The 27,080-nt window shown below is 31.9% G+C and overlaps 1 protein-coding gene and 1 long non-coding RNA gene across 5 annotated transcripts in view; one reads left to right on the top strand and one right to left on the bottom strand.

Moving 5' to 3' along the window:
- Positions 1-14,074: 14,074 nt before the first annotated feature.
- On the bottom strand, positions 14,075-19,323 carry LOC118180333 (uncharacterized). Its single transcript, XR_004756634.2, has 3 exons — positions 19,131-19,323; positions 16,565-16,723; positions 14,075-16,105 (listed from the first exon to the last, which is right to left on the bottom strand). It is a non-coding gene; the product is annotated as an uncharacterized LOC118180333 (long non-coding RNA).
- A 5,406-nt stretch (positions 19,324-24,729) lies between these two features.
- The window catches only part of LOC118180278 (uncharacterized), a 35,098-nt gene continuing 32,747 nt past the window's right edge, over positions 24,730-27,080 (top strand). For 2 of the 4 annotated variants that reach the window (XM_035349389.2, XM_035349395.2), the window contains exon 1: positions 24,753-24,884. The gene's annotated coding sequence lies outside the window, so the exon portion shown is untranslated. Of the gene's footprint in view, positions 24,885-27,080 lie in introns of all 4 variants that reach the window. The other 2 variants (XM_035349401.2, XM_035349406.2) reach the window with 2 other exon arrangements.

Raw genomic sequence — 27,080 nt, 5'->3', positions numbered from 1 at the left:
AAGTTTTTGTGTTTAAATATTATAAGTTATTAAATTAAAATTCCTGTGTTTAATTCCATCTTTAACAAGAGCCATAAAATATATGGAATTTACATTCTTACCACAGATGTGGTAAGTCATGAACCCATTGGCAACTTTGAAGAGCATTTGCAAACTTGTTGGTGAGTTAGGATGTTTGCATATCTTTAAATTTATTTCAACGATGCATCCACCACCACCTATTGTTTTACATTCTTCAATACAAGACACGCACATTTCTAGGCTTTTTTTCACCGTTGTTCTTCCTATAAATCTTTTTAATTAAAAAAAAATCAGAAAATTGCAAAATTTTGGCACCAGAATCCTAAAATGAGAAAGGAAAGAGGGGCATGTGATGCCTTTTATGTTGAATGCATGCAGAAAGCAACATCGCCAAAGATTTTACCAGAAACAACAGAAATTGCAGTATGTGGTCCATCGCAATGCTGAAGTACTGAAATTCCCATAAGAGGGATCATAATCTTCAACCACACTGGTGAAAATATCTGGAGAAGTGCTGTCTGGGAGAATGCTATGTGTATACTTGGGTTGCCACATAAATGATTTTTAGTGACATGTGTAGCCACATAAATTTTTCTTAGCAACATGGTTTAGACCATGAATAATTTTTCACAGCATTCTGGTGAGGTTCAGAAAATTAGAAAGTACCAAAATTCACCATTTTAGAATTATTTTGAGTAAGTTATACACTTTGTGAACTCTGATGAACAAAAATTAATAAGCTATGCTTCCCTCAAACCAATTTCCTTTTTTTCACATAATGATTTATTTGCATATATCAGAACTTTACTAGTACTGCAATATGCTTTTGGAATGATTATTATTTCATTCTATGAGATTTTTACTATCCCATGACATAGCAGACTGAAACTAGAAAAAACGAACAGTTTTCTGTTTTCATTATTTTTAGCAAATCAAAAAGACCCATATTTATAAAATGCGAAATGGCTAACAAAAATGAAATATAAAATTACATACACAATTATCAGAAGTCAGATATGATTATACATGACTGTTACAGTTAAATACTATTTATTGGCACTTTACCACCGAAGAAAACACACAGACATCATTGCTGGGAAATAACTACCTCTAAAAATCTGAGATGTAGTAAATAATGAATAGGTACCTTTGTCACAATTTGAATTATCATTTTTAAAGCACATTGATACTTAATTATGTTAAAAGGGAAAAAAAAAAGCAATATCCTACTTGATCTGGTTTTCTTAAAGCTGGTGAATGCTTAAGCAATGAACTCACTAGTTTGACTCATTGATTAAGATAACATAATCTGTATGTATGGCTGTTTCAGTTATATTATTCTTCAGTTCAGAACTAAGTAGGTGCTACATAGCAAAAAATTAAAGTAGTTTTTTTAAAGTGACCATTGTTTTTCAGCTAACTTTGGTAGAAAAAATAAGCAGCCCTTAGGTGCTTTGCCATATTCAAATAACCTAATTAAACCCTCGTTAGAACATTATAAATGACTACAGCTATAGTTCTGCATAGAACTTTGCAAATACAAGGATAAATAACATAAATTCATTTTTTCCAGATGAATCTTAATACATCAACACCATCAAGGATCACATCAATGGTCTGCATCAACAAAATGCCACATTATGTCATGCATTATGCATCTCCATACAGTTCTGAAACCAACTGTAATCGTATGGTCCATTACATCCCAGTTGCCTTCATGTTTAATGCTCATCGGTGGCCAGGGCAACCTGTATGAGTGCAATGGGCAGCAAGACATAGGAGCGTCAAAATTTTTAGAATTTTGGCAGGAACTGGAAAGCATAATTTGCAAGCAGCAGTTATTCTATTAGGTAATAAAATGTCTAGCTCTGGCTTCACTAGCAGTAAAGTAGCTGAGTACGGATAATTCAACCTGTGTTCACATTCTGGCGAATAGGTTGGCTGCATGTGTGTTTTCATAGTTTTCCGCATATATGAAATATGTACAGTCAAAAGTCGTTAATTCGGACACCCATAATCCGGAACTCAAAGCTACAAAATTTCTGCGCATGCGTCGCGTTCACGCATGCGCACAGGCGTTTACGAGAGCGCATAAGACCCTTACAGCTGCGAATATGTTTGTGCGCATGCGCGTTTAATGTGTAACGGAGTTATACGCTAAGCTAAAGTTATCTAATTCAGTTAATGTTGCAGATAGCGTTGTTCCTTAATCTTCGAATTGGATCCGGCTTATTATTTTTTGCAGACTGTTAGAGCAATTTTATAAAAGTAAGCTTGAACTTTAGATTATGTCAAATAGAATTTCCGATATATATTTACTACAAAGCGAAAGTATGTTTTGAAATCCGAAATCTGTTTATCAATTTCACGCTGCTCTGCGGCAGAGGGGGGGGCAGAAACGTCATTATTAGATTATGATAGATTAGAAAGATTATGTCAAATAGAATTTCCGATATATATTTACTAATATGTAATTTGTATCTACAAAGCGAAAGTATGTTTTGAAATCCGAAATCTGTTTATCAATTTCACGCTGCGGATTGGAAGTTGATCTGTCAGCACTATCCTTATCTTCAGAGCATATGTTTTTATTTTATTTGGTTTATAATTCCGTACTAAGTGTAGTATTTCATCTCGATATACTCCGTCTTTGATATGATTTAAATCAAGTTCCTCGTCATTATAATTCGCTTCCGATAGTGAAGAAAGTGACCCAGAGGTTATTGAAAACGAAAACATTTCGATTGACAAATTAGTCGGTATTCTCAACACAGCAATTATAGGACTTGAACAACGGAACTTTGTAACTAAACAAGAAATTATGTCTGTTTAATAGAATTAAAGAGAAAGTATTATCACATGAAACGAAGCAACTTACATTGAAGGAAATGTTTAATAAAGTAAACAAATAAATATTAAGCTTTTTCTTTTTGTAAATTTTGATACCCTTTAGATCATAATTGTTCTTTATTTCATAAATTACGGTTTCATATTTTTAATTTTGTAATTTCTGCATGCCATCTTACCAGATTTAAACTGATGATCTATAATCCGGAATCGCCGAAGTCCCGACGAGTCCGGATTAACGACTTTTGACTGTATAAGCTAATTTCTCTTTGAAAGTATCTCTACCCTTAGCCACACTATACTGTAATCAAATAAATTAACCCCCCCAAAAAAACAGCTTCCATGTTTAATGTGCAGTTGAACAGGTGCCATTGTTTAGGGCTACTGCAAATGATTTATCAGATTTAAAAATTCTAATATTGAAAATATTATGCATATTATAATGATTGAATCCAAATAAAGAATGAGAAATTATCCAAATTTTCTTTACGTACAACAAATGTTTTGCTGTGTATGTTATGTGAGCACCAGGTACATTTTGTACATAATGTATTACCAGTACATTATGTAAACAAATGCACTCCTTAATGTTTGCCCAATGGAAGACTTCAAATATGATAGATGATGCAGTATGAAAACTCGGGGTACAAAAAATGTGATATCAATAGCCATTTGGAAGTGTGCTATGTGATCAATGTTCATAAAATGTCTGTAGCACGCGAGGTAATTTTTTAGTTTCTAGTTCATTTCCATAAATTGATTATTGTATGTATACTACTTATGAAAAGGCAGTGTTTTTAAAATCTGATGAATCATTTACTATTACTCTGAGGTTTTCGAAGCTCACTGCTGTCTAACTTTAGAGGTTGTCAGGAACTAGTGATCAACAAGGAATGTCTGGCACATAACAGAAAACAACTTTTAAATTCCCACCATTTTTTTTACTGATCTATTTATCCCTTGATCTATGATTTCATCAGATCTCTTATCTACTGAATATATCAGGCCTATGATTATGCACCACAGTCTACCCATGGCTACATCAGCTGAACACTGGTAATAATTGAATCTCATTTTCTCACATATTCTAGGTGCACATCTAAGTATCTGTTTACCTTCATGCAATGGCTGTACGAGGACGTATATTCCAAGTTTAACTGTTTTTTAAACCATGTACTTCAAGTCTAACTGATTTGCTTACACATGTACAGTTAAATCATGTATTAAAAGTTATCTGCATAATAAATATGATTTTACCTACTGTCTTCTGTAATGTTATGCTTCTAATAGCTGTCAGTGTTTTATGATTACAACAGTTATTTATGTTAATGTTAACACAAAAAAATTTAATCACTATGGAAATCTACAAATTAGACAAACTGCAATTATCATTTTCTTCTAATATTTAATCTAAAGCAGCGGTTCTCAACATTTTGACTAACGCATACCATCTAAAAAAATTGAAAACCTTTAATACCACCACCACTCCTGAACAAAGCTCAAATCACATAAATTTACGAGTGTTCGAAAAAAAAACTCAATCAGGATGTTGGATTTTAATTTTTTAATTTAAAAGTTAAAAATACTTTGTTTCTTTGCATACCACCGGTTGAGAACTGATCTAAAGAAATGTTCCTATGTTGTTTAGATTCATCCACACTCATTCTGCAAACAAATTGTGGAAATTTTCATATTTTTGTCTTTTAACAGTCAAATGGTAAGTGTGTTAAGTGATAATATCAGTAGAACATATTCGCTGCACTGATGATTTTCATACTCTTTCTCAAATGTACACATAACTACTAATAATTTATTCATAGTAAATAATTAATAGAAGATTTTACTTTTTGATGAAATACGTTTTACCTAACTTGTTAGCATTTATGCACTTTTGTAACATACATGTTAAACGTCAGTTTACATATTTTCTAATTAATATTTCTTTCACTTAAATCATCATTTCCTAGAAACTGGTACAGTCAAAAGTCGTTAATCCGGACTCGTCGGGACTTCGGCGATTCCGGATTATAGATCATCAGTTTAAATCTGATAAGATGGCATGCAGAAATTACAAAATTAAAAATATGAAAGCGTAATTTATGAAATAAAGAACAATTATGATCTAAAGGGTATCAAAATTTACAAAAAGAAAAAGCTTAATATTTATTTGTTTACTTTATTAAACATTTCTTTCAATGTAAGTTGTTTAAGTTGCTTTGTTTCATGTGATAATACTTTCTCTTTAATTTTATTAAACAGACATAATTTTAGTTACAAAGTTCCGCTGTTCAAGTCCTATAATTGCTGTGTTGAGAATACCGACTAATTTGTCAATCGAAATTTTTTCATTTTCAATAACCTCTCTGTCACTTTCTTCACTATTGGAAGCGAATTATAATGACGAGGAACTTGATAAATCATATCAAAGACGAAGTACATCGAGATGAAATACTACATTTAGTAAGGAATTATAAGCCAAATAAAATAAAAACATCTGCCCTGAAGATAAGGATAGTGCTGACAGATCAACTTCCAATTAAGTGCGCGGCATTCCCCCCCCCCCCACGCAGAGCAGCGTAAAATTGATAAACACATTTTGGATTTCGAAACATACTTTCGCTTAGTAGATCTTTTACGTACAGTAAGACCCCACTTAACGCTGTTTCGGTTTAGCGCTCTTTTATTTCAACCCGGGGATTCTCCGAAATTGTGCGCAGCGCTAGGTTTCCAAATAACATATCCGAAACAGTATACAGTAGAAGTCCGATAATCCGGCACGTTCGGGACCGGCTCGGTGCCGGACTACCGAAAATTCCGGTCTATCGGGCGGTAATTATAAGAACAATTAGGTTAATAATTAAACTAAAAATACAGTATGCAAAAATATACAACAAAGTTTATTTTACTACATTCATATAATGTATGTACACGTACTGTAAAACATATTTCACTTAGATTTAAAAAAGTCACGAATGTCTTTTTGTTTTCTTGACTTTTGGCGTTTAGTATAAAATTTATTTCTAATGATATTGAAATCAATAATTTCTGAAGTACTGTAGCTAGTACTAGCCTCGGCAAAAGAGATAAACTTATTTAGTGATTCTGCAGCTTCTGCCCAGCTGATTTTTTCCTTTTCTTCCGTTTCAGCATCTGAGTCATTTTCTTCAAGATTTTGAGTAGGCTGAGGGTTTACTACAATGTTGATAATGTCACGTGTCAATGTTACGTGTTTTCGTTTCTCTCCTTTTGAACTCGAAGGCTTAGGTTTTGAAAACATGGTCACTGTACAGTTAGAACGAAAATCACTTTTTTTATAAACAGTTTCAAAAGTTACGTTTACTGCGATGTGAAAGGACACAAAACAACAACGCACAAAAAAATGGCGAAGATGCTTCGTGATTGATTAACGGAGCTGCACTGCACCTGAATTTGTTGTGACAGCTGAGACTAGCCGGCCGCTAATTGTTTCCGAACAATACCGAGCGCTTCCGGATGATCTCGAACTACCCCGAAAACTTCCGAATAGCTCTCGAGCGGTTTTATTTGCTTTAAAGACACACTTTTGGATAAAAACAAAATTTTTACAATTTTCCGGAGCGATGCCGGACTATCGGGCATTCCGGACTGTTGGATGCCGGACTAATGGACTTCTACTGTAGTTGTGTTTCTTGCTTGGTGGACGCATTTTTATCATTTGAAACATTTGTTAACATTATTGTAAGTTTAAATTTATATAATACTATAACGATTAATACAGTGACAAATATTATGATCTTTATTTTTTATCATGGGTGATAATAAAAAACAAGAAAAGAAAGCAACCAGAAAAAGCATTTCACTGGAAACTCAAATGCTAGTGATTAGAAGATTAGATTCTGGTGAACGTCAATCTCAAATTAGTGCTGCATTGAATTTGGCAACTTCAACAATAAGGACAATTTTTAAGAATAAAGAAAAAATACTGTCATTGGCAACTGCAACTACGTCAAGCTCTGCAACTAGAATTACCCGTTCTAGAAATAACATTATAGAGGAAGTGGAAAAACGACTCTCTATATGGATTGACTACGAAATTGAAAGCAATATGCCATTAAGCCAATCTATCATAATGCCTTCTTAACAAAAAGGCAGAAAATTGGAAACCCAGAATAGACTGAATGATCTGACTGAGAATTTTATTTGTTTTTAAAAGTATATTCGTTTATATTTTATGTTTGATTTTATTTTTATTAAAAAAAATTATTCAATTTAATACCTAACCATTTTTTATCCGTCTTCCCCTAACCCCATTATTTACATGTTAAGATAGCCTCGTTTAGCGCTGTTTCGCATTACGCTCTACTTTGATGGAATGTATCCCCCACGTTAAGCGGGGTCTTACTGTATTAGTAAATATATATCGGAAATTCTATTTGACATAATCGAAAGTTCAAGCTTACTTTTATAAAACTGCTCCAACAGTCTGCAAAAAATAATAACCCGGATCCAATTCGAAGATTAAGGAACAACGCAATCTGCAACATTAACTGAATTAGATAATTTTAGCTTAGCTTATACCGTTCGTTATACGTTAAACGCGCATGCGTAAACGTATTATGCGCATGCGCACATAAAGGTTTGCAGCCATAAAGGTCTTACGCGTAAACGCCTATGCGCATGCGTCGCGTTGGCGCATGCGCAGAAAGTTTTTAGCTTTGAGGTCCGGATTATAGATCATTCCGTATTGTGGGTGTCCGAATTAACGATTTTTGACTGTATTGCTGTTTGTTATTAATTTTTCCTTAAAATGCATTCATAAGTTTTTTTTTTTTCTTCTCAGAATTTTACTTCATGTGATGAGTAAGCATTATTTCCATTAAGTTGGAAAATTTGTATCTAGGAAAATATAAATTTTGTCCAGTTTTGTCTGACATCATTCTAAATCTCAAAACAGAGCTATAGCACATTACTTCAGAGACAATGTTGATTAAAAAGTCTGTGCAAAATAACATCAACAAGAGAAGTTATCCTATCTGTATCTAAGCAAATGTTCTGTGATACATACTTACGTAGGTATAATATATTTATGATATATTTTATTATAAAGATTAGGAGTTTTACTAAACATACATCACTTAACCTAGCTTCAAATTTAAAGACACAAAACATTTGTACGCTGATCTCAGGCAGGTCATGGCTGGCTTGGTCTATCATGTATTTTCTAATCGGAAAAGCAGCTATGAGACAAATATCATTTAGTAGCTTCCATGAGAGCATCTCTCAAGCAAAATACTTGTCAAAATTAATTAATTAGCTTTTAAAGGTACATTAAAAGCATGATGTTATGAAGAAGAGAAAAGTTCCACAAAGCAGAAAAAAAATCTAAAGTACAAATTAGCAGGAAATATAGCCTTAGTCCTACAAAGCTTTATTATAGCACTATTAGATTTATCATTTTAAACTCTAATTCATTTACTCAGAAAAACCATTCTATTAAGAAATTTTAAATAATCATCATTAAGAAAAATATATTGTTTTTAATATGTTTTTATATTACTACTTCATTTTAGACAATATATTACTTTATGAAGCCAAATAATAGATATGCAAGACTTAGTTGAATATCAATTGTGTAAATCTTGTTTTGAAATTTTAATATATAATTAGGTGCTTTATTAGTGTTGGAAACATGATTTTGTAAGTAATTATTTTCTTCTCAGAAGACATGCTGTATTTTTATCTTAAATCTGGCTGGTATTTTCTAGGGAAGATAATCTTTTAGAAGACTTTTGCTTACATTTTTGTTTGATTTATCCCTTAGAAAATTTCATGAATATCATGATGTTGACTGAGGAATGCTACTAAGGTATTAGTTTTATATCATTATGCACAATGGCAAATGGTATGAGAGCGACTAAATGGCTAGTCAATAAGACAGTGTTTATTTCTGGTGCTTTTTATTAAATAAGATCTGTAGCTTTCATAAGTATAATAAAATCTGAGATAGAGTTAGTAATTCATCACGAATCAACTTGACTGCTTTATGTAATCTTAAACAATGCCTGAGACCTATGGAAAAGCCACTTTAATAGGGAGTGTACCAAGTGTCTTTCTAAATTTACAGCTGATATCACTCAAAACAGTTTTATGCATCTTATCATGCACATAAATTATGTCATGATGCAAAATATTTTCCCAACATGATGATAATGTAAGTTGAGCCTCCAGCAATGGACATTTTACATTATCAGATATACCCCATTAATAGACAGTTCCTGATTTCGAAGCAGAGAACCACTGTACACATATATAGCGATCCTGTAACTGTCTAGTAGTGGGTGGTTTTACTTTTGTTTTAATTATGCCATTAATTATATCTTCAAAGATATCCCTGCCACTATGCTAATAAAAAACTGCAGTTACTTATGATAGTGTCAAACTTAATTTTTCATCAGTTAAAATATTAATTTGATCCAAGACACTCTGATATTTATTAGTAACAAAGTGTCATGCACATATTATGCGAATATAATTATTTTGGCTTTGTATATATTGTTAATGTTTACTTCAGGACAGTCTGGCTGTGTTGTAAGTCACTTTGTTTTTTATTTGCAATCTACTGGTGGGTGGGAAACGTATAAAAGAAAATCATCTAATATGAATGTGTTGTCAACTCCATTGATGGCTGCATGAAGTCTTTAGGCGCTGTCTATCCTGAATCAATAATTTTTTATACAGAAATATGCAATAATTTTATAAACTATGTAAAGTACCTACTCTTGAAGTCTCTTAGATAACTGTTAATCAATAATACACTAATAGCCATTAAAATTGCTACAGCATGAAATAAAGCAAATAAAAAAAAAAATATTTGTTGTACGTAAATAGTATGGCATGAAGACAAAATGATTAAATTTGTAAGCAGTTTGGGGGTTTACAAGGGTGCGAAATCAGTCGAAACAACTGCTCCACCTGGCAGGTAAAACGGCCCTTATCTAGTTAGGCACTGAGTAGAATTTCGCTTGAATGACAGAAATCGGCATCTCATTCCATTCTGATTAAAGTCTGCCACACTTCATGAATCGTATTAGATGGAGAGGGTTGCTAGGCCAGTCTTCAGCAAACCATGAGCAGGTGTTTTCAATGGGTGACAGATCTAGAGACCGTACAGGCCAGGACAGCAATCAAATGCACTGCGTATCGAGAAAGGTCAGAACACAACGAGCAACATGTGGTCTTGTATTATCCTGTTGGAAGATTGCATTTGGCAGGCCTCAAAGATAGGGCACAACCACTGGACGTAAGATGTCAGAAATGTACCGATCTGGCATTCAAATTACCATCCATCCGAACTAGAGATGTGTGTGCCATGTGCTCATGGGCTGCCCATACCATCACATTAGGGTTCCTATGCCGATACTGAATGCAACCAGGCGATGTGCGGTCTCCTTGGAGCCTCTAGACACTTATACGATCATCAGAATAATGCACACAGAAATGGAACTCATCTGAAAAGACGACATTGTGCCCCTTCTATATCCAGCTTTGTTGTTGGACACACCACAGTAGCCATTTCACTCTGTGCTGCATTGTCAAGGAAAGCTAAAGTAATGGACACCGTGCTGATAGTCCATGCTGATGCAAACGTTGACACACCGTACGAGCAGATACTGGGCACGCTGCAAACATGCCCATTTTCTGACTAATGGTCTGTGATGTGGTTGTAAATTTGGAGGGCTGACCTCACAATATGCCTGTCCTCTCGGGTACTAATCTCTTGGGACGGCATTGAGATCCTGCATCCCGTTCAGTATAATCCTCAGAATTCCATACATGCCATATTCGCTTAACAGTGGTTGGATGTCAACTAGTGCAACGGTCGATGATCCACACTCTCTATAGGCAACAATCCTGGCTCATATAGAATGATAATCCACACTCTCTATAGGCAACAATCCTGGCTCTATTGAATTCTGACCCTTGATGGTAAGCATTTCTTCTTATTATTCAAGGCATATCATGATATTCTGAGCACATTCCAACCTTATAAAGTGCTTTTCGAATGACAAATCCACTACACAACTTTTTGAAATTATTAATTCATCATGACAAACTGTGCCTAGAAATACCATAATGACTGTTTCCAAGTTTTTGAATGCTTATTTTTTTCCTATGATTCACATAACTTAGTATGCAACTGAATACCCACATCCAAAACTGAAACGATGTTTTTTGATACATTACTGGTGACAATGACAAAGTAGTGTTCTAGTTTGCCTTTTTGTACCTTTTTAAAAGACGGACATCATCAGAAGTTGCTCTATATTTTTAAATAATCGAAAACAATATTCTTTTTCAGAATATAGGTTATTACTGCAAATATTAACAGTTCTCCATTTTTTAAATTTTAGTTCAAGAAAATATTAACATACCAATGAAATATTAAAAGATTAAATTGTTCTTCTGCCAAAAATTTTCAAAAATACAAAACCAATCTTGTTTTATTAAAAATAAATAAAAAATCCCTTCATGTCAAGCTCCAACTCCCTCAAAATTGAATCTCTTATGTTAAATCAAAATTCTCTTACATTATTTCACAACTTCTGATATTTGAAAATCTAAAGTACAAGATTAGATACTTTTATGCTCTGGTAACGAAATTTCTTTTACGTAATTATATATTTTGCTTGCCGGAATTTGTCTTCCTAGTAAACATATCTTATGCCATCCAAATAAAATACTTCAAGCGTTATGTCCGAAGAGGTTTGTGTTCTATATTCTTTACCAGCTGTACCTTTTAGTGATTTATTATTAATTCAGAATTGTATATGCATACAAAATCTATTATGTTTTATAGAGCAAACTACAAATTACAATTTACAGCGGTTCCACAACACTTCAGAATACATGCAATCGGCTTGTCACGTGACCAAACAAGTGACGTTTTTACGTAGTCAATAGTGATTCAGCATTGTCACAGCAGGGGGTATGGCGAGTACGTTTTAGGAACATGCGAACCGCATCAGTGCCTCCTAGATATAAAGCCGTCGGACTGGTCTGTGACGTCACGAGCACTAGGCCGTAGAATATGAAACGGCGGAACTTCCGATAACGATTTCTCCGTGCATACGAGTATGAATTTGCGTTAAATAATGAACTCTCAGAATAATCCAGAAACTATATTTCCGCAATAAAAAAATTATTTTACTATCGGAATATCTTTGAACATTACAATGCAAGAGCAATAAAACTCATTAAAGATGCATTAAAATTTCATATGTAATGTAATAAGATTTGATACTTAGTCCAGCAAAACTTGATCTTGAATATCGAATTTGGCTTTATAAAACAATTAGTAGATGCTGAATTTTCAAATCATTCAATTAAAAATTAGTTCTGAAAACCAAAATTCCTCAATATCTTAAAAATTTCTGATATGTTGTTTTTATCTCATCTATAGACATAATATCGTTTTCATAAAATCACATTCCTTGAAAATCAGAATTTAAAATTTCATCAAGGAAAATTTACATTTATTAGTCTTAAATATACTCTCAAATGTGTGGAAATTATAACATATATATATATATATGATATAATTAAATACTCTGGCTATGTTAAGAAAGGATTGGTGGACAGACTTCTTGATTTTCAAGTAGAGGATCATAAGGCAATTTTCCATACATTAAATAAGATTGCGGGAATTTTGCAACACAATGAGGTGTATTATTACATTATTCAGTAACTTGAGGTAACAATTTTGTCCATGCAATATTAGCCTGATAAGAATTTAATTTACAGTTTAATTATATTTGTTTGAGTAACTTGTTCAACTTTACCATTAGTTTGAGGCCCGTTAGTAGTTAATAATTGTTTTACATTATGATTTCTTAAAAAGTGCTTAAATTTGGAAGAAGAAGCATTTCTATCATTTAAAATTTTCTTTGGTACTTGAATTTGAAAAATTTGTCTTAAACTATTTATGTAACTATCTGTAGTTACACTTTTAGAAGCAAAAAATCCATATTTAATGAGTAGCATGATCAATAATTAAGTGAATATACATTTTAATATAATTATAATAGTTTAAACCACCAACAGTATCAATAGATAATAATTCAAAAGGTTCACATTAAACCAAATCTCTTTTGTTTACTTTTCTTATTAAACTGACATACTTCGCAATGTTTACAAAAAATTTTAGCATCTTGGACAGAAAATTCCTGACCAATAATATTGACAAGATTAATATGAGCCTTTTAAAGTAATTTAGTACAAAGAGAGATTGCTATTATGATTTTGTATAATCCTTGCTTTTTAATAGTTAACACATCATTAATTTCTTTATACTTAGGATTATATACATTATCTAAATTTTGATGCTCTTTAATTTCTTCTAATGAGAATAAATTAACTTCCAAACTTGAATGTTGACAAATAGGATTTCTAGTTAACATATCAGCTTCAATATTAGTAGAACTATTTTCATATTTTATATCAAAATCATGCATAGATAATTTTAAAGACCATCTAAATAACCTACCTGTAAGATCTTTAATGTTCTTAAGCCAAACTAAAGCAGCATGATCAGTGTGTACAGTAAAATAATTACTGATTAAGTATTAATAAAATTTATCTGCATCACCAATACAAAACATTCTAATTCAGTAATTGCATAATTTTGCTCATAAGACTTTAATTTTCTAGAATGAAAACCAACTTGGATGTAGGTTCCCATCCTGGCTTCCAACAGCTTCTTCAGATGCATCTACAAACACATAATTACATATGTAAGATATAATAAAATATGATGGCTATGTTAAGAAATAATTGGCAACCTTAAAATTGAGTATCCTAAATTTTATTTTCTCCCCCCTCCCCAAGTTCATCTGTTCTCCCAAATTCAAGATCTTTCCAAATTATTCAATTATATTTCCGAATTTCTGGGTTTACGCATCCATATTTCTAACCCTGTGATTAAAATATCATGCATGTAAATATATACACATAGTACCTACTAAGTTTTCTCATCGTACAAACTTCTAATATATCACATATATATAATAATATACAAAGATTACTTAAAAGTAACATCCAAGCATACAGTTTATATTTTAAATGAAAAAATATTTTGATGTGAAAAACATTAATATAAATCTAAATTAATTGCTGGTATGTAACGGACAACTATTACTCTTACCTATATAAAATAATACAGTACAACAAATGAAGTCTTTAAAATTATTTATTTATATAACATATTTAAATACAATTCCATAATTTTTAATATTTTAATACAGAAACAAGAAATTAAATTACAAAAATAATAAAATTACACATATATTTACTAATGCATGTTTAGAGAACAATTAAAATTAAAAAAGTGAAATGCACTAAAATTATTTTCAGGCCAAAAAATTATATTGGTACATTTCTAACATATTCTTTGTTTGTTATGCTTAGATAGAAAGTGTTTTTAGTTTTCTTTTATCTGAATATTTAGAAAAGCTATCATTTTTGAATTTACAATAATTGTTTAAAAGAGTATTTGTGCATGAGTATATAAGCAGTTGCATAATTTTACGTGACAAATGGTTTTTACAGGAAATAATTTTAATTTCCTTACACATAAGAATTTCTAATGTCATAGTGGATATTAAATTACGTTGGTTACATACTTGGAGGAAACTATTTTCATATTCAGGGCTTATGAGCTTCTGTATGACAATAAAATTATGCAGTATTACATTAATGACATCAGCAGATGGGTACTTTAACCCACCTCTATCACAATTATGAATATGTTTGAAATTGGGAGGAATTATTAGTGGTTTTTCAATAACTAAATTACCTCCACAGTCATCACATTTTAGCCTATTCATAACTGAGTGGCAACAATATCCAGCCAAGTATGCAATTAAAGGTAATTTATCAACCATAGTTTCAAGATCATTATCTATGACATTAATATGCTTGAAATTATGAAAATATTTTACAATAGATTCATGGGAAATATCATTAATCAAATCAAAAGAGTTAGAAAAGTCATCGATAACAATTGTCCCTTTACTTTTCGATATCATAGTTAGATTTAATACAGAACATGCACGTAGTTTGTTTTCTACTTCAAAAACCTGTCGAAGTGATATATGATAATTTGTTCCAGCCATCCTGCGATATAAACTAAAACGATGTTCCAATTCATCTGTCTGAATTTTACCGGGCAAAAAATACGCCATGTTAAGTTCACCTAGACAATTCTATCATACACGTTGTTGTTAATATAAGAGCAGAAAGTGTCTCTTTTGTCAACCTACCCGTATCACTCTTCATTTCTTTCCATTTCATCAACCAATCAAGAAAATTATTTAAAAATACAAACTTCTTGTCTGATTCATTCCATACTAATGGTTTACAGAAGTCATTACAAGAATGTACCCCCTTGTTTGGTGTTTTAACATTCATTATTGAAAACCACGACGAAAATATTTTAATATATGCAGATGTTTCGTGAAAATTTAACAAATTATGCTTTACTCCTAATTCTTTCAGGCCTTGTGATGTTTGATCATTGAAAATTTGTAAAGCCAGTTTCACACTTTGACGTTCTAAATTTGTAGGCCACAGAGCTTTACGAGATATTGTATATCCATATTTTAACAAATTACCACTTTAACTTTCATTAAGTCTTTAGTTTCTAACATTTCAATCTGATCAAGTATTTCATGAATTTCATTAATATTACTTACTTTTATAGGTAACTCATTATACTTACTACTGATATGAGTCAATAACTTATTTTGAAACGATACAGATAATAAAAGATCTGCAGTAATGTGGACTGCATAAAGCAATTTTACACATCCATCAGTGCATTTTAAATTCAAAAACATCAAGATATTGTCTTTGTGCACAACGTTCCAAAATGTAGAAAATTTATATTGCATACAACAGGTTAAAAGTTCATTAAAGTCTGAAAATGTCCTCGATTTATAATACTCAGCAGCTGATAATTTACTATGAGCAATAGCTTTCATCATGAGGTTTGCTTCTCGTTCCGTTTTTTTCTCATTCGGACTTTTTCTCGAACTACCAGCTTGTGAAGATAAATACGATGACAGCCATCAAATATGCTAGGAAAAGCGCCTTCTTTTAGTTTTGGTCTCTGCAGTGAAGCTTTAATGATTTTCCCATTTTTTTCATCGAAAGCTGATGTTTCCCAGATGAGGTCATCAGGTTGAAAATGTTTATGGCACACCTATTAAGTAAAAGGAAGACATCATGTAACTAACTTCTTAAAACAACCAACTGTAAAGCAAGATTGAATCACTTTCCTTATAAATAAAAACATTCAAGCTTTGGCAATGCTTTGGGCAGGTTAAATTTTAAATGCATATATGCAAATTAAAATTTTCTTTCAAATATTTAAAGATCAGTTAACACTACATATAAAAAATCTGATCATGACAGCATACGACCTCCTGCCTATTCTATGGCTTATACAGCAACGAGCTTCGAAGTATCATTAGCCCTTGAATGTTTGTAAATTAAATGTAATTTGTTGATTCACCAAATAGAAAACTATACACTGAAACCTATTTATACATGTTGGCGGGAGGTAAAAATTATAGCTTGCAGAAAGTTTCCATAGCAGACTAAGAATATTCTACCAACAATTTATTATCAATCTTAATAAATTAATTAGGATTACACCTACCCGAGAAATATGGAGTTGCTGAGAAGTCCTTCCTAGGTATATTTCTTAGCCACCTCTCTCTAAGAGCATCATTTTTGGGAAAGGAAAATGTATGCACCTTTTCAGTACCTTTATAATTTCCCCGACAACCAGTTACACAGCATTTAAATGGCATATTTTCTGTAAAAACAGTACAAAAATCAGTTATATAAATACTAAATGTTATAACAATTTAAATTTGCATAATTATACATTGAAATTCGATACACCATAAACCAACGGTGGAGAATTTCAAATGTCATTCAAACATTTGAATAAATGTGTGTGTATGTGTGATTATGGCAAAGCCTCGAGGGCTATCTGCCTAAGGGGAGGGATGCCTTCGTGGAGGACTTTCTAAGGGAAACTGGCTCATATACACGTTACACATGGGGAAAACCACGAAAACGCCCATGCATCCAGCCCGTTCGCGGGATTCGAACCTCGGGCCGAACTACCAGTGTTCAGCGACTTTACCGCTCGGCCGCTGGTGGGCCCATTTGAATAAATGAGACTTCAAGAAATTCGTATCTGAAGAACACCTAAGCTTCTATTAAGATATCTATTATTATACTGAAATTATTACTTGCATCAATGATGATAATTTTGATATTTAAAACATGCTGAAACAGTCAAATGAAAATAATATCAAACTTCAGGTGAATCATGTTTAGAATATTTAGAATATTGAACAGTAAAATTTATACGTGAAATCTGAAGAAAGACTTTGTTTGGTAAACTAAACACTATTTATGGAATGTTAAGATGAATTTATTGCTTTAATATTTAAATACATTGTATGCAAATACACAGTATAAATTTAGAAATCACATAAAATACATAATTAAACTCACAATAAAACAAACGTTTTTACTAGACTGTTCTTCAAATACTGAACGCTTTGATCACATAACTTTAAAAGTTTGCCATTCTCACTTATACTTACACTCATTATACAATGCACTCACATATTAGCTATACATATTAGCTATTATATTTATTCTACACACTCACATATTAGCGTACATACGTTTGTTAACTGATATACGTAATTATTAATTTAACTAGATTTATTGTATAGGTTTACTTTCAATTACATTTTTAAAAACTGTTAAGCTTTGTATAAATGATTAGGTTAAAAATTCGTAAAACAGTAATGAAATAATAAAAAAAAAACTTTTATAAAAGAAAATACGTAACATTAGATACTGCACACATAAAATTAAAACTTCGGTGATGCACTTAAACAAAATATATTAAGTAAATTCAGAAATAAGATTAATAATAATAATAATGGCTAATCAATACGGAGATAAACATAATAAGTATACGTGTGTTACTAATAATTAAGCAATTAATACTTAATTTAATTCAACATTAGTAATAGGGAAGCACTTCCGCAGAGAACCCGGTAAATGTAAACATTGCCAACTTTGGCGATAATAGTTCAAACCTGGTAACCCAGCGGATTTATCCTATTCGCTTGTTCGAAGTTTGCAACCATTCCTCTTGCGTTCATTTTGTTGAATTATCACTGTCGTTGTTCGCATTTGCAGATTTATATTATTCTTCTCTTACTTATTATTATTTTTTCTGAATTTTTTAACAACGAATAGATAGAAATATTTTCGTAGATAGATGCCGGTTCTCGGTTCGGGATGAAAGGAAGAAAATACGGCGGGAGGGGTGAAGCTAATTTGTAACACGGCTGTTCACGTTGTGTTCTTAATTATTAACAGCTCTAAGAACCAGCAATTTAAATTACTAAGTAATGCTTTTATTTTTATTATTGGTTATTGTCATCTAAAATTATGAGAATAAATCAATTTTCTGGCGTAAAATTTTAACAAGATAATATATTGTTACTGCTTTTCTAACAATAACCTTTCAGAGGATGGCAAGTGTGACATAAATAGATGATTGAGCTGAAATAAAAAAGATTATTCATTATCTAACATGACAGAATAGTTTGATGCATCACCATGGCATCAAAATTAGCAAACCACACTGCTGGTGTAAGGAATATATTGTTTTCTGTGTTAACTGGAATTTAAGACTTTTTTTTTTTTTTTCTTTTTTTCTTGTTTGTTTATCACGTTTAACAGGTTAATTTCAGTACATTAATACTAATTTATATTTTTCAAATGAATTTTTATTTCCGTTATAAATGCTTATATATTGTCTTATACTTAATATATTCTTTTCTGTGCTAAATTGAATTTAATATAATTTTCGTATATCACCTTTAACAGGTTAGTTTTACATCTACATGCTTATTATCTGTGAATTTTTACTACCATATGCTTAATATATTGTTTTGTCTGCTAACTTGAATTTACATGCACTAAAAATCACGTTTACAAAATATCACGTTTGCGGCTCGGCTCATCGCCGATGAACCGCGAGCTTGGCGAGTAAAAATGCAACGGAGCCAACGGGTTCTTTCCCGAAGCGCCAACGGGTTCTCTGCGGATGAAAACCCAGTAATAGCAAGCGTTTATTTCAATGAACAAAATATAAAGTTACATTTCAATAAATACGAACTTACCAAGTATTTCTTCTCCCCGACAGCACGTGCTAACATTCCTGTCTATGTACACCGCAAAGCAATGGCTTCCCAATTGAGAATCCAAACCTCCAGAACATCACGTGGGCCTACTAACTTTGACGTCACACTTGTTTCTACAACCTGTCCATTGGCTTTATAATCTAGGAGGCACTGACCATATACAATGCAAGACCACAACCGCACACACCAAAAAAAAAAAAATAAATAAATAAATAAATAAATAAATAAATAAATAAAATCAAAAAAATAAAATATATATATATTTATGTGTGTAAATTACTTAGAATATGTATTAAAAACACAAATTAAACAGTATTTATTAATTTAACTATCATAATTTATTACAACATTAATTATTTTACTATCATAATTTATTACTAGTTAATTAATGTTAGTATAACACAATGAGGCACACTGTTATTTATATAAGCTCATAGTTCTAAGAATTCATTTAAGGCGGTGAAGAATAAACCATCCCTTACATATGGACATTTAACAGATAGCAAAGAACAGTATGAGAAAAAATCGGTGAGGTATAATATTATTTAAAGGCGAAACTATATTCAAGCGATCTAAAAAGAAAAGAGAATCCAGAAGATCCGAGAGGGAAATAGCGCGATGCCCAAATTTTCCCTCTCTCGAGATTCCTTAAGGGCTTTGTAAGTGTTGACAGACGTGAACTGATAACGTTGGCGTCTGTTTGGAGTTGATACACAAAGGAAGCCACAAGCAATGGCAATTTCAAGTATTTTTTAATGCTTTAAACTGATGAAAAATTAAGATTTATTGATTTAAAGGCACTTATTTATAGAAATTTGATTTAGTTTAGATGAAAGAAAAGTACTTATCTTAAAATTCCAGGCTTTTGGAGTATATCCTTACATTGTTCGCTGTTTTATTCTCGTCAACATCGGAGTCGAAATTCATTGCAATGATATAGGTGTTGTAGAAAAAAAAACCATTTTTCAAAGAAATTTAATTGATAATCACCAAGAGGAAAGGAAATTTTTGCACTTTTTTACGGAGCGCAGCGATCGTGCTGCCGCTTGCCTCGGTGATCGCAGAACGGGCGGCTAAAACCCGCCGGGAACTGGAGAAATTCAACCAATCAGAGACAACCGTTGCGCCAGGAACTTTTGGCGTCATTTTCCGATCGCCAAACGCAATTTTTGTGCAAAACTGGTATACAAGAAAGCAGTTGTTAATGTTATGGTAACTTGTTCGTATTTCATTGGTTTTGGTTATTTTGTGTTGCCCTGATATGATTTAATATTTAAATTAATTTACTGTAGAAGCGATAAGTGAAGTATGTAAATCTCAATTTCGAAAACAAATACAACTTTATATTCCACTCGATTGGCTAACTCGATACCCAATAACTTTTCTTTACTTTACACAAGGCAATACATACAGCCTTAATTGCATAAGCTCACATTGTGATCTCTTAGCTCTCTGAGCTATAAATGGGAACTGATTTGAAGATTACATTAATCAGAAATTAAATCAACATACAGGGATGTGTGTAACATTTCAACAACTTTGTAATACTCTTTCTTATATACAGTCAAAAGTCTTTAATCCGGACGTCCATAATCCGGACTTCAAAGCTATAAACTTTCTGTGCATGCATTAAAGCATGCGCGTTTAATATATAATGGACGGTATAAGCTAAGCTAAAATTATTTATTTCATTTAATGTTTAAGATTGCGTTGTTCCTTAATCTTTGAATTGAATCCGGCTTATTATTTTTTGCAGACTGTAAGAGCAATTTTCTAAAAGTAAGCTTGAACTTTCGATTATGTCAAATAGAATTTCCGATGCTGGAGCTCCCAAAGGATCTAGAAAACGAAAGTATGTTTCGATGTCCATCAAACAAAAAACGAATTGCTACAAAAAATGGATAAAGGCATATTCTTTGTTTATCTAACCGTTCCGAATTCTGTTTATCAATCTCACGCTGCTCTGCGCGGGGGGGGGACGTCGCGGCGCGCAATGAACTGGAAGTTGATTTGTCAACACTATCGTTATCTTCAGGGCAGATGTTTTTATTTTATTCGGCTTATAATTCCTTACTAAATGTAGTATTTAATTTCGGTGTACTCCGTCTTTGATATGATTTAAATCAAATTCGTCGTCATTATAAATATCACGAATACAAATCAAATAGTTTTCTGGTTGCAATTTTCTAATTTCGGCTATGCGTAAGGTATGCTTTACGCATCCGCGAGTTGAAAGAAATGTTTAATAAAGTAAACAAATAAATATTAGGCTTCTTTTTTGGTAAATTTTGATACCCTTTAGATCATAATTGCTCATTATTTTATAAATTACGGTTTCATATTTTTAATTTTATAATTTCTGCATGCCATCTTACCAGATTAAACTGATGATCTATAATCCGGAAAAATCGATAATCCGGAATCGCCGAAGTCCCGACGAGTCCGGATTAAAGACTTTTGACTGTATACCTTTCTTTACACTATTAGGAATTCCATTATGCAGTTTTCATGTTAAAACCATCTCGATGGAAATCCTAAAATAATTTATTTATATTTCATGTTTTAATATAAAATTTAACTCATGTTAAAGTACGGTTACAACATGCAAGACGTTTTTCCCTGGAATAAGTAATAAGCAAACAAAAAGAACAAAGGACAAATTGAGCAAAGGACGCGTGGAAACTTCGTACATCTCATCACTGAAGATATCATAATGGACTTTTTGTACCCCATTTAATGTTGAAAACACCTAATATTACTGATACTAAGAATAGGCTAAATAGATTTCTCTTGTATATATATCAAAGCTATATTTGCAGACATCTTTAGAAATTTTAAGACACTTTCAACTCAGACTAATTGCCAAGCAGGCTCATTTCCATTGTAGAACTGATGGTAATGAAAAAGCTGATTTCCTCACACAGAAAAAACAAATTTACTGAGTGCATTAGATTTCACTTTTGACGAATTTAATTTGTAAATTTTTCATGCAGAGTCATTTCGAGCATGTAATCGAAGAACATGGAATGCTGTTCGAACAAATCCACCTGTGGTCCCAGTTTCTCAAAAATATATAGTTGTCACAAAATTTGTCAGGTCATGAATTTCAAGATTAAAATAAATCAAGAAGGCTTAGAATGATGCAGAATTTGTATAATTCTTATTAATTTTGAGTGTTATCTGATATCTGTTCTTCAAAAGGCCAGGAATAAAAACCTTTTTTCATTTTTATTGAAGAAGAGGGACCTACGTCAGTTATTTCTTAAAACTGACACAAGATTTTATGTTAAGCTGCTATTTTTGCCTTACTTTAATTTTATATGTTTTTGTCAGTTAAGTATGACTTTTATCTGCTCTTGAATGTCAGAAACATTAATTTTTCTAAACCATGGGTTGTATCAAAATAAAGTACTTTGGAAGTAGATTTAAGCAAAATAAGTATGTTTCAGAGAAGACTCATAAGTATTACAGAAATATAAATTCTAATTGTATTGGAAGCCTATAACTTTAAAATACATAATTACAAATGTTTGATATGTACATATTTAGTTATATGGTACCTGTCTCCATACTGCTTGATAAGAGTACTCTAGCTGATGTATTTTGTGTAATATCTACATGACACATATATTTCACTGGCATGTCGGTTTCCGCAGCCACAGTAATCTTGTTTGCAGATCAGACTTAATATTGGGTACAAATACTTTGTTTTTCATTTACCATTTTATACAGATCATCAGACCAGCCAAAAATACAGTACATTTGAAATTTTTACTATCAATTTATTCAACATGCTACATTTCTTAAAAATCAAATATCACACAAAAACGTAATGCATTTTAGAAAAAGTTCAATCAAATTATTTATTATTATTTAGGAATCTTCTAATACATATATATATATATGTTCTGCATGTGGCTTTGTTGGCTAAATTTGAGTACCTAATAAATACTTATATATATATATATATATATATTAAGAAAGAAAAAAGCAACACATCTTCTGCACAGGCCAAATTAATAAGCCTTTTTCATGTGCATTTTTTTCTTGATGATCAAAAAATAAATTCTTTCTGTAATTTTCAGTGCCACAAAATAAAGTGAAATGTACAATTTAGCATAAAACTTTTGCGATACAACACCGTACACCTTTTGCGGGAACAGGCTAGAAATTTTATTACACATTTCACGTGATAATGCACCGAATTTTCCGTATTCACTACATTGTCTTTTATAGTAATAAAAGTTAGAAAACTATTATAAATTGATGCGAAAAAGACGTAATCAAAAGATACGAAAAGAGGAATATGAGCGGAAAATAAATCCAAAACAAACCCTTCAATTGCTGGCATAAAAATTGGTCGCCAAAAACAGTCTCCGGCGGTAGCTTATTCTGATTGGTTGAATTTCTTCAGTTCCCGGCGGGTTTTAGCCGCCCGTATCGCAGACCTCCGGTCAGCAGAAATCGCCATGTTTTCAGTTACCATGCTAATTACCATGTGTTTTTATTTTCATTATGACGGTCACGATTAAACTTTTGACTTGCCTCGGCCCAAGGCCCAAGACGTTTGACTTCCGGAGTACCTTTGCAACTTAATGCAATTACCTCCACAACTTAACTATAAGCTATAACTATAGATAAGGAAACTGAGTTGAATAAGAAAAAGCATTAGCTAAAGGAAAAATGAACAAACCATTAAGGGTTTACAATGAAAGAAATGAATAAGGAGTCCACATAAGGGACGAGTAATTCTCTCTGCTTTCAACTTGTAATTCAAGATTGAAAGAGAGAAAGGTGTTGGTTGAGGCGAATTCCGGAACGCATTGCGTTAATGGAATCGGAAAGGTTGGAAGAAAACAGCCGGGAAACATGTTGTTCCAGGGCTTGGGAAAGGTAATATTAGGTAATACGGACAGCCGCAGTGATTGCTAATGCCTTGGGGATGAGCGGGGGGGGGGAAGAGTCTTTCGACTAGAACTGGAATCCAGGGAAGAAGGAGCGAAGAGGAGGGGGGGGATAGTTTATTCAGGAAGGCGAAAAGTTCTCCGACCGCCCGTGGCGAGAGGAGAATAGGAGCAACTTTTCGAGCGGAAAAGAACCGTGAGGAAAGTTAACTGTGAAAATGACGGAGAAATTATTAGAAGAGGAATTAAAGGGACTGAAAAAGAGCTAAGGAAGGAAGTAAAAGGAATTGATCGCAATCGCAGCGAGAATAGATAAAAGGGTTGCAGTTAAAAACAACTATAGCATTTTAATGAAGCTCGTTTTATGAAATTAAATATTGATTCTTTGAGAGATGTATTTTGCTTTAATTTCTTCAAATAACAATATTTTTACATTTTGCATTATATTTTCTATACTACCGTAACTAACTGAGTAGTGTACTTTTAGCTCAATAATTTATTCGTATGAGAATTTTTTCTGTCTTTTCTATAATTTCTATTTACTTTAAAGAAATTAATGACCTTAATTAAATCAAATTAATGAAGGACAAAGTTTCTAATTTGAAAATGCTTGTTTCACGAACTCAATGACTGTTCCATTGTTTCAAGTGCAATGACCACCCACCCCTACCATCTGTCTATATGTGATCGGATGATCATCCATTTAACCTATCAGAACATTGACTCTGGCAACTGAGCGATGCGTTTAGTATGTTTAGTTATTAAATTAATTTTATGGAAAAAAGATGGACAAGGAGTTATAAAACAAGTAACATGTTCTTGCTATGGGGTATAACAATCTTATTTTAATAATTCATGACGTTATTGTAATAAATTTAAGCTTTGCAATCTGGCCCTTTTCTAAGAAAGTGCTTACAGCAGGCGGTGTCTGCATGATTTTTTGCAGTAATATAAATGTTAATGGCATGTTCTTTTTCTGAGTTTTGCTGCGCATAAATTTGATTAATATTTTGTTTGTTTTAGTTTTCATATTATAACTTTGTCAGAATAATTGAGTTTCAGCTATTTTAAGATGCATATCTCTTTGTGTGAGTAGTCCCTAATTCGATAATCTAATTAGATTTTGGGGAAATTTGCTTAACTGTGTTTAATATTATTTTATTATGCAAGTTATCATACTTTTGAATTAAAATTCAAACTGAAAGCTCAAATTTGAAGGTATTATTTGTTTTTTTAACGAACATTGCGGTTAGCTGAAGTATTTCCGTCAGATGTTTCTCAATAGTTTTTTTTTTTTTTAACCAATTTTAAACCCAACGAAAAATAAGCGATTAATACTATTAATTATCATTGTTAGTTATATGTTTAAAAACAATTGCTTAAATTTCGAATCATAACAAATAGGTAACATTTACTAGACATACGTGATTTAAACTTTAGATTGACTGTAAGCTCTTGAAAATGTCTTATAATTTTTAGTGATATGTTGAAAAGTAACCTAAATATTAAAAACAAAATCGACTGCAATAGATTTGCAATGAGAAACTGCGAGAACAGCATTTGATAATTTATTAAAATATATTGTAAAAATTCGTATGTTACATTACTAGAAATAATTTTTTAGCAACAAATTTCCTAAAAAAGTACATTAAAATATGTAAGTAGATGTTTGATTTAAAAGCAAGTTTCATGAAAATGCCAGTGATTCAATATCTGCGAAAAAAAATGTTATGTAGTGCTTTTGCTTGAAAAATTTTTGATTTGGCATGGTTTGGGAAGGGAATCCACCCAGTTTTTTTTTTTTTTTTTTTGGTACAGAATTGGTGCACCATATAAAAAATTTTAAGAAAATTACGTATATGTGGGAACAAATTATACACTACCTTTGATAGCTAAGTTTCATGTAAATAGCAGTGGTAACACCAACAAAAGTAAAAGGATAAATACAAAATCAAAGCAGCTCTAGAATTTAAATTTTTGCAGTTGTCATGTATCTGTCACTTAAATGTCAGAATTTGCTTATATGCATAACTACCTGGTTTGTATTCCAGGTATTAAACTATTTTAAATAAAGTCAAAATAAAAAACCAACTTTATCATCAATAAAAAATTGTAGTGTGCTGTATGCAGCATTATATATAAACAAATCACTATTTTTAAAGTTGATATTTTTCTCTAATTAGAAACATAATATACAGGGTGGTTCAAAACTATATCTCAAAAATGTAAAGACAGGTAGAGGGGACCTGAATAAGCAGATTTTATACAGGAATGTGTGTGTGTGGGGGGGAGGATAATGCAGCATTAAAGCACTAGCAGGTAAAGCAGTATGAATCACAGGAAACTGAAAAGACGGGGAGGGGGAAATGTGATTTTTGTGCCAAAACCATTTGTCATTTATACACCAGTCAATCAATGTTTTCTTTCTCAGTCGTTCTCAAGTGTACGGAAACCTCACGTTAATCATACCAACAGCACGCATTTTATGGCATAAAATATAAAGTAAGCAACATACATCATAACCAGTATCTAACACTTAAATAAGTCCTTACAAAAATTTTCCCATAAGTCAAATTCACTGCAGCCGTGCAACCAATCACGTCATAGTAGGATTTTCATAAAATTCAACTACTCAGGTTACTATAAATGAAACAACTTGGCAATAATTCAAGGGGCACCCTAAAATATAGACTAACATAATAGACAAATGTAAAAGTATACAAGTTTGTAAGTAAACATAATTATATATTTAAATGGTATTATATATAATCATAATTTTAATTAAAACAATGAAACATTGAACAATGAAAGTAAAAAATTTAATACAATTTCAAATTTAATGAGAAGGATGTTAACTGATGGGTTAATGTAATTTTGTCCTCATATAGTATTTATACAATTCATCAAAATTTCTTGAAATTCAATGCATGTAAGTAATGAAACCACAACTTTACAAAATCTTAAAATGAAATTAGCTTGAAATCTATATTACTAATAAAAACATATTACTTTTTAATTAATGTAT

The sequence above is a fragment of the Stegodyphus dumicola genome, chromosome 1 (assembly GCF_044657685.1).
Source record: "Stegodyphus dumicola isolate Sdum_Otavi_A_Nest chromosome 1, ASM4465768v1".
Lineage (NCBI taxonomy): Eukaryota > Metazoa > Arthropoda > Arachnida > Araneae > Eresidae > Stegodyphus > Stegodyphus dumicola.
The sequence above is the reverse complement of the archived record's forward strand: the minus strand, read 5'-3'. Positions and strand labels throughout refer to the sequence as shown.